At 51.3% G+C, this 7919-nt stretch overlaps 1 protein-coding gene across 5 annotated transcripts in view; it reads left to right on the top strand.

Annotated features, from left to right (window-relative positions):
• Nucleotides 1-5830: 5830 nt before the first annotated feature.
• LOC144509015 (serine/arginine-rich splicing factor 3-like) overlaps nucleotides 5831-7919 on the top strand; it is a 28042-nt gene continuing 25953 nt past the window's right edge. For 2 of the 5 annotated variants that reach the window (XR_013500378.1, XM_078237268.1), the window contains exon 1: nucleotides 5834-5865. The gene's annotated coding sequence lies outside the window, so the exon portion shown is untranslated. Of the gene's footprint in view, nucleotides 5866-5995; nucleotides 6039-7258; nucleotides 7294-7919 lie in introns of those variants that run through there. The other 3 variants (XR_013500379.1, XM_078237270.1, XM_078237269.1) reach the window with 3 other exon arrangements.

Here is a 7919-nt window from a genome sequence, read left to right as displayed (position 1 = left end):
TCCCACAAATGAATAAAACAAAATATATTTGATCCAGGTGCGAGTCTAACCTCGGTCACTGTCTGTGTGGAGTTTGGACATTCTCCCCATGTCTCTGTGGGTTTCCCTGGGTGCTCCTGTTTCCTCCCACACTTCAAAGATGTGTTGGTTAGGTGGATTGGCCATACTAAATTACCTTTAGTGTCCAATGATGTGCAGGTTAGGTGGATTAGCCATGCTAAATTGCCCCTTAGTGTCCAAAGATGTGTAGATTAGGTGGATTGGCCACGCTAAATGTGCATGGGGTTATGGGGATAGGGTGGAAGGCTGAGCCAAATGTCCCCCTGTGCATCGATACAATAATGTGGAGATGCTGGCGTTGGACTGGGGTATACACAGTAAGAAGTCTCATAACACCAGGTTAAAGTCCAACAGGTTTATTTGGTAGCACAAGCCACTAGTTTTCAGAGCACTGCCCCTTCGTCAGGTGAGTGGGAGTTCTGTTCACAAACAGGGCATTTAAAGGTTGGAATGCAAGTCTTTATAGGTAATCAAGTCTTAAAGGTACAGACAATGTGAGTGAAGCACAGGTTAAAGAGATGTGTATTGTCTCCAGCCAGGACAGTTAGTGAGATTTTGCAAGCCCAAGCAAGTCGTGGGGGTTACAGATAGTGTGACATGAACCCAAGATCCCGGTTGAGGCCGTCCTCATGTGTGCGGAACTTGGCTATCAGTCTCTGCTCAGCGACTCTGCGTTGTCGTGTGTCGTGAAGGCCGCCTTGGAGGACACTTACCCGAAGATCAGAGGCCAAATGCCCGTGACCGCTGAAGTGTTCCCCGACTGGAAGAGAACACTCCTGCCTGGTGATTGTCGAGCGGTGTTCATTCATCCGTTGTCGTAGCATATCGATACAATAGACAACCCATAGAGAAACAAAAACAGAAAATGCTGGAAAATCTCAGCAAGTCTGACAGCGTCAGTGGAGGGAGAATAGAGCCAACATTTCGAGTCCAGATGAGTCTTGCTTTTTATCCGAAGCAATAGAAACAGCAAGATTTACTTGGAAAAGACCACAGAGCAACAAATTATTGTTTCGCATGAGTCCAGAATCAAAGTCCAGCGCTAAATTCCTGCATTGAGGTCAGTACGTTGAAAGGATAATTCACATTTCCAGGAGAGGTGACATGCAATGAGATAGGCACGCTGGGGATGATTTGATTTGATTTATTATTGTCACATGTATTGGGATACAGTGAAAAGTATTGTTTCTGGCGCGCTAAACAGATAAAGCATACCGTTCAGAGAGAAGGAAAGGCGAGAGTGCAGAATGTAGTGTTACAGTCATAGCTAGGGTGTAGAGAAAGATCAACTTAATGCGAGGTAGGTCCATTCAAAAGTCTGACGGCAGCAGATGATTTAGTTTTGCAGGTAATAGTATCAAAGTTGAGAAGTTCCAGTCGCATCCTCTCCACTTCCACCCTGCACGGGGCAGCACGGTGGCACAGTGGGTTAGCACTGCTGCCTCCCAGCGCCAGTGAGCCGGGTTCAATTCCCGGCCTTGGGTCACTGTCTGTGCGGAGTTTGCACGTTCTCCCCGTGTCTGCGTGGGTTTCCTCCAGATGCTCCGGTTTCCTCCCATGGTCCGAAAGACATGCTGGTCAGGTGCTAAATTCTCCCTCAGTGAACAGGAGCCGGAGTGCGGCGACTCGGGGATTTTCACAGTAACTTCATTGCAGTGTTAAGGTAAGCCTTACTCGTGACTAATAAGTAAATAAACTATAAACAAAGGGTGTTTATTCCTTTGTCTGGGTTTCTAAAGTTGTTAATGTTCCGACCATTAAGGATTAGAAAGGAAGGACTCGATCAAAATATCGACACGATTCTCTTCCATTTTCACACTCATTCAGCACTTAAACTTTTTTTCCTAGAATTCCGCCCGTAGAGTTTTACAGCACAGAAAGAGGCCATTTGGCCCATCGAGGCTGCTCCACCATTCAATGGGATCATGACTGATCTGATGTGATAATCCTCAACTCCGCTTCCCCGCTTTATCCCCATAACCCTCGATTCCCTTACAGATTAAAAATCTGTCTATCTCAGCCTTGGACATACTGAACGACAGCCCTCTGCGGTCAAGAATTCCACAGATTCACTACCCTCGGAGAGAGGAATTCCTCCTCCTGTTTTAAGTGGGTGACCCCCTTACTCTGAGATGATGCCCTCTGGTCCAAGACTCTCCCACAAGGGGAAACAACCTCTCAGCATCTACCCTGTCAATCCCCCTGAGAATCCAATATGTCTCACTCTTCTAAACTCCAATGAGTACAGGCCCAACCTACTCACCCTCTCCTCATAACAAAATCCCTCCATACCCGGGATCGATCCCATGAACCTTCTCTGGACTGCCTCCAATGCCGGTATACCTTTCCTTAGATAAGGGGACCCAACTGTACACAGTACTAAAGGTGTGGTCTAACCAGTATAGTTTTAGCAAGACTTCCCTATTTTCATGCTCCATTCCCTTTGAAATGAAGGCGGACATTCCATTTGCCTTCTCAATCACTTGCTTTTTGTTGCTCGTGTTGCAGGACCTTATTGGAACCATCCCTACAGCGTAGAAGGAGACCATTCTGCCCATTGAACTTGCACTGATGACAATTCCACCCATCCCAATCCCCATTACCCCACTTATCTACCCTGCTAGCCCACATGACACTAAGCCCACAATTCACCATCCAGCACATCTTTAGACACTAAGGAGCAATTTAGCATGGCCAATCCCCCTAACCTGCACATCTTTGGACAGTAAGGGGCAATTTAGCATGGCCAATCCCCCTAACCTACACATCTTTGGACACTAAGGGGCAATTTAGCATGGCCAATCTACCTAACCTGCACATCTTTGGACAGTAAGGGGCAATTTAGCATGGCCAATCCACCCAACCTAACCCTAAGCGGCACGGTAGCACAGTGATTAGCACTGCGACTTCACAGCGCCAGGGACCTGGGTTCGATTCCCGGCTTGGGTCACTGTCTATGCAGAGTCTGCACATTCTTGCGATGGCTGCGTGTGTTTCCTCCGGGTGCTCCGGTTTCCTCCCATAGTCTGAAAGACGTGCTGGTTAGGGTGCCTTGACCCAAACAGGCGCTGGAGTGTGGCGACTAGGGGATTTTCACAGTAACGTAATTGCAGTGTTAATGTAAGCCTTACTTGTGACTAATAAATAAACTTTAAATTTAGACTGTGGGAGGAAACTGGACCACCCGGAGCAAACCCACACAAACACGGGGAGGATGTACAAACTCCACACAGACATCCAAGGCTGGAATTCAACCTGGGTCCCTGGCGCTGTGATGCAGCGGTGCTAACCACTGTGCCGCCGTGCCATCCTTGGACAGTGTGTCTACTCCCTGAACCATTAGATTATTGTACCCTTCATGTATTTACCCTTAGGACTAACTTATCCTTTGACAATGAGACTTTCCTTGTCTGATAAATAACTGGCTATCACTTTCTGCAGTGATTGTTGGGTCAGTGAGGTGCGAGCCCAGGATGATTTGTCCAGGATGATGGCAATTGGCAATAAATAGGTTTGTTACTCTTCACCGTTTTGGAGACGATGGAATTAATGATACTTTTCCAAACCTGGCCTCTGGGTAAAAATCAGCAGGCAACGAGGTGACAACAGGCAGTTATCTTTCCATTGTTTGCATAGAAGAAAAGCGGTGAAATTTCACTGTCAGGGCTTGTCAAGATCCTGTTTAAGCACGGGATCACAATCCCCCCATTCTTTCACCTCAGGATTGTACACTATCATCATTAAAACTATGTCGATTCGCTCATTTCCTTCCAGCCTGACCATCTCCCTATCTGTCACCGTATCAACCGCGGGACCCTGCCTTTCGAGTCTTAGAACTTTACACTCCAAATTAATGTCAACGGTTTGTTTATCTGTAGGATGGAAAAGCACAGGAGGCTATTCGGCCCACCGAGTCTGCAACGCCACAATCCCACCCAGGCCCTGTTCCCTTAACCCAATATATTTACCCGACTAATCTCCTGACACTAAGGGGCAACTTAGCATGGCTAGTCCACCTAACCTCCACATCTTTGGACACTAGTGGGAAATTTAGCAAGTCCAATCCACCTAATCTGCACACAGCATAGGAATAAGAGGCAATTTAGCATGGCCAATCCACCTAACCTGCGCATCCTTGGACACTAGGTGGAAATTTAGCATGGCCAAACCACCTAACCTGCACATCTTGGGACACTAAGGGGCTATTTAGCACAGCCAATTCACTAAACCTGCACATCTTTGGACACTAAGGGGCAATTTAGCATGGCCAATCCACCTAACCGGTGCATCCTTGGACACTAAGGGGCTATTTAGCATGGCCAATCCACCTAACCGGTGCATCCTTGGACACTAAGGGGCTATTTAGCATGGCCAATTCACTGAACCTGCACATCTTTGGTTCTTAATAAACGGTTGGTATAGTTTTTCCTGACACAATCTCAACTCATTCATGGAGCAAGCAAAACCTCAGCATGACATGGTGACAACACAAAACACTGACTGCAGATCGAGTGCTGAAAAATGGGATTAGAAGAAATTATTTATTTATGAGCGTCACAAGTAAGGCTTCCATTAACACTGCAATGAAGTTACTGTGAAAATCCCCCAGTCGCCACACTCCGGTGCCTGTTCGGGTACACTGAGGGGCAATTTAGCACGGCCAATCCACCTAACCAGCATGTCTTGGGAGGAAACCGGAGCACCCGGAGGAAACCCACGCAGACACGGGGAGAACGTGCAGACTTCGCACAGACAGTGACCCGAGCTGGGAATCGAACCCGGGTCCCTGGCGCTGTGAGGCAGCAGTGCTAACCCACTGTGCCACTGAAGACCTGCACAAAGGCGATGGGCCGAAGGGCCTCGTTCTGTGCTGTAAAATTCTATGACGCCATGGCGGAACCACGGCAACGTGGTTGACTGTTAACTGTCCTCTGCAAATGGCCCAGCAACCAACTCAGTTCAAGGCTTATTTAAGTTGGGTGACCAAAGCTGGACAATAGCACTGATTTCCCCCTTGGCTTGAGCAGCAGTTTTCACCTCCGAGCTGCTGGTGGCGCTGCAGGCGGGAGGAGCTGAGCCCCCTGAGGCCATTGCATCCACTCTTGTTATCCTGCGTCGCCTCGTTGGCATAACCGTTTTCACAGCGGGGAATGAACCGCCCCTTCCAGGTGACGACACCGAGCCGGCTGCGATTCCGATTGGTCGGGATCTTCGCCAGAAAGCGAATTTAATTGGTGCGCCGAGCTATCAATCAGGATCAATCACCACCTCCCGCCCCTTCCTGGTGGGCCCCACGTGGGGCCACGGGCGGTGATTGGTTGGTTTGAAATAATGCGAGGCGTTATTGGGCCAAGGGGCTGTCAGTCAAGGAGAGCGGGGCATCTGATTGGTAGAAGCTACTGTCAGTCAAGGAGAGTGGGTGGCTGATTGGCCGCGGGTTGTCAGTCAGCCAGGGTGGGCCAGTCTTCAGTTGGCCGGGGTGGGCTGTCCCTCCGGGGGGTGGGAGAGCGCCTGATTGGCCAAAGTAGCCGTCAGTCAGGATGAGCCAGTGCCTGATAGGTCTACGGGGCTGTCAGTCAGGGAGTTTAGAGGGTGTGATTGGCCACGGCCTGTCAGTCAGGGCGGGGCCAGTGTCCGATTGGTGGAGGCGGCTGTCAGTTAGTGAGGGCGGGCGGCTGATTGGTCGAGGCGGCTGTCAGTCAGTGAGGGCGGGCGGCTGATTGGTCGAGGTGGCTGTCAGTCAGGGCAAGGGAGGGAGGGTCGGAGCGGCCATTTTACGGGCGCCAGTCAGAGGGAGCGGGAGCGGTAAGTGGCTCGAGGCCGGCGGCGGTTAGAGCCGGGAACCGAGTGACTGACCCTCGGGGAGGGGGCGCGCGATAAACCCTCATCTTTAATCCCCCATTCCCCTCCTTTCTCTACAGCCTCGCTATGACTGTAACACTACATTCTGCACCCTCTCATTTCCTTCTCTATGAACGGTATGCTCTGTCTGGACAGCGCGCAAGAAACAATACTTTTCACTGTGTCCCAATACATGTGACAATAATAAATCAAATAAATCATCAACAAACATCAATCCCCAATTTCCCCCACCCTCTTCCACCCCTTCATCCCCCCCCCTTCCTTTCCCCCATTTCCCCCCCCGATTTCCCCTCCTTCCCCCCCATATCCCCCTTCCTTCCTCCCTGATATCCCCCTTCCTTCCCCCCTGATATCCCCCTTCCTTCCTCCCCGATATCCCCCCTTCCTTTCCCCCCCCTGATGTCTACCCCCTTCCTTTTCCTCCCCTTCCTTCCCCCCCTGATATCCCCCTTCCTTCCCCCCCTGATATCCCCCTTCCTTTTCCCCGATATCCCCCCTTCCTCCCCCCGATATCCCCCCTTCCTTCCCCCCCCGATATCCCCCCTTCCTTCCCCCCCGATATCCCCCCTTCCTTTCCCCCCGATATCCCCCCTTCCTTTCCCCCGATATCCCCCCTTCCTTTCCCCCCGATATCCCCCTTCCTTCCCCCCCGATATCCCCCCTTCCTTTCCCCCCCGATATCCCCCCTTCCTTTCCCCCCGATATCCCCCTTCCTTTCCCCCCCGATATCCCCCTTCCTTTCCCCCCCGATATCCCCCCTTCCTTTCCCCCCGATATCCCCCCTTCCTTCCCCCCCCGATGTCCCCCCTTCCTTCCCCCCCGATGTCCCCCCTTCCTTCCTTCCCCTCCCCCCCGATGTCCCCCCTTCCTTCCCCCCCGATGTCCCCCCTTCCTTCCCCCCCGATGTCCCCCCTTCCTTCCCCCCCGATATCCCCCCTTCCTCCCCCCCCCCCCCCCCTTCCTTTCTCCCCCCCGATATCCACCCCTTCCTTCCCCCCCCGATATCCCCTCTTCCTTCCCCCCCCGATATCCCCTCTTCCTTCCCCCCCCCGATATCCCCCCTTCCTTTCTCCCCCCCGATATCCCCCCCTTCCTTACCCCCCCGATATCCCCTCTTCCTAGCCCCCCCAGATATCCCCCCCCTTCCTTTCTCCCCCCCCTTTACCTCCATCACTCAGTCAACTGTCAAAACATGCACAAAATGTGTTTGAATTGACATTACTGCAGCTCATGAGAAGCACCCAATCCGAGTTTCCAACGCAGAGATATACAAACTCGAAACGCTAACCCTGTTTCTCTTCCCACAGATGCTGCCTGACCCGCTGGGTTTTTCTGGCACTGTTTTTCCGTCTCAGTACTCCAGCCTTTGTGGTATTCTGCTTTTAAGCTTATGCAATTTTCCTTCTCTTAAGTCTTATACACGTAAAAATTAAAGTTTGATGCTGTTCAACCATTATTTATACACATTGGTCACAGCGTGTTTCAAAACGTTATGGAAGCTCCAAAATTTAAGTTGAGGTGGCCCAGTGGGTTAGCACTGCTGCCTCACAGCGCCAGGGACCCGGGTTCGATTCCCAGCTTGGGTCACTGTCTATGCAGAGTTTGCACGTTCCTCGGGTCACTGTCTGTGTGGAGTCTGCACACTCTCTCCGTGTCTGAATGGGTTTTCTCCAGTTGCTCCCGTTTCCTCCCACAGTCCGAAAGATGTGCTGATTAGGTGCACTGGCCGTGCTAAATTCTCCCTCAGGGTACCCGAACAGGCGCCGGAGTGTGGCGACTAGGGTGTCTTCACAGTAACTTCATTGCGGGAATACATGCACTGTACTCACTAACATGGCTTCAATGAAGCTTCCCCTCAGCTAAGCCTCTCTTCATAATGCTCCGGTTTCCTCCCACTGTCTGAAAGACACGCTGGTTAGGGTGCTTTGACCCCGACAGGCGCCGGAGTGTGGCAACTAGGGGATTTTCTCAGTAACTTCATTGCCGTGTTAATGTAA

Source organism: Mustelus asterias, chromosome 21, assembly GCF_964213995.1.
Source record: "Mustelus asterias chromosome 21, sMusAst1.hap1.1, whole genome shotgun sequence".
NCBI lineage: Eukaryota > Metazoa > Chordata > Chondrichthyes > Carcharhiniformes > Triakidae > Mustelus > Mustelus asterias.
The sequence above is the reverse complement of the archived record's forward strand: the minus strand, read 5'-3'. Positions and strand labels throughout refer to the sequence as shown.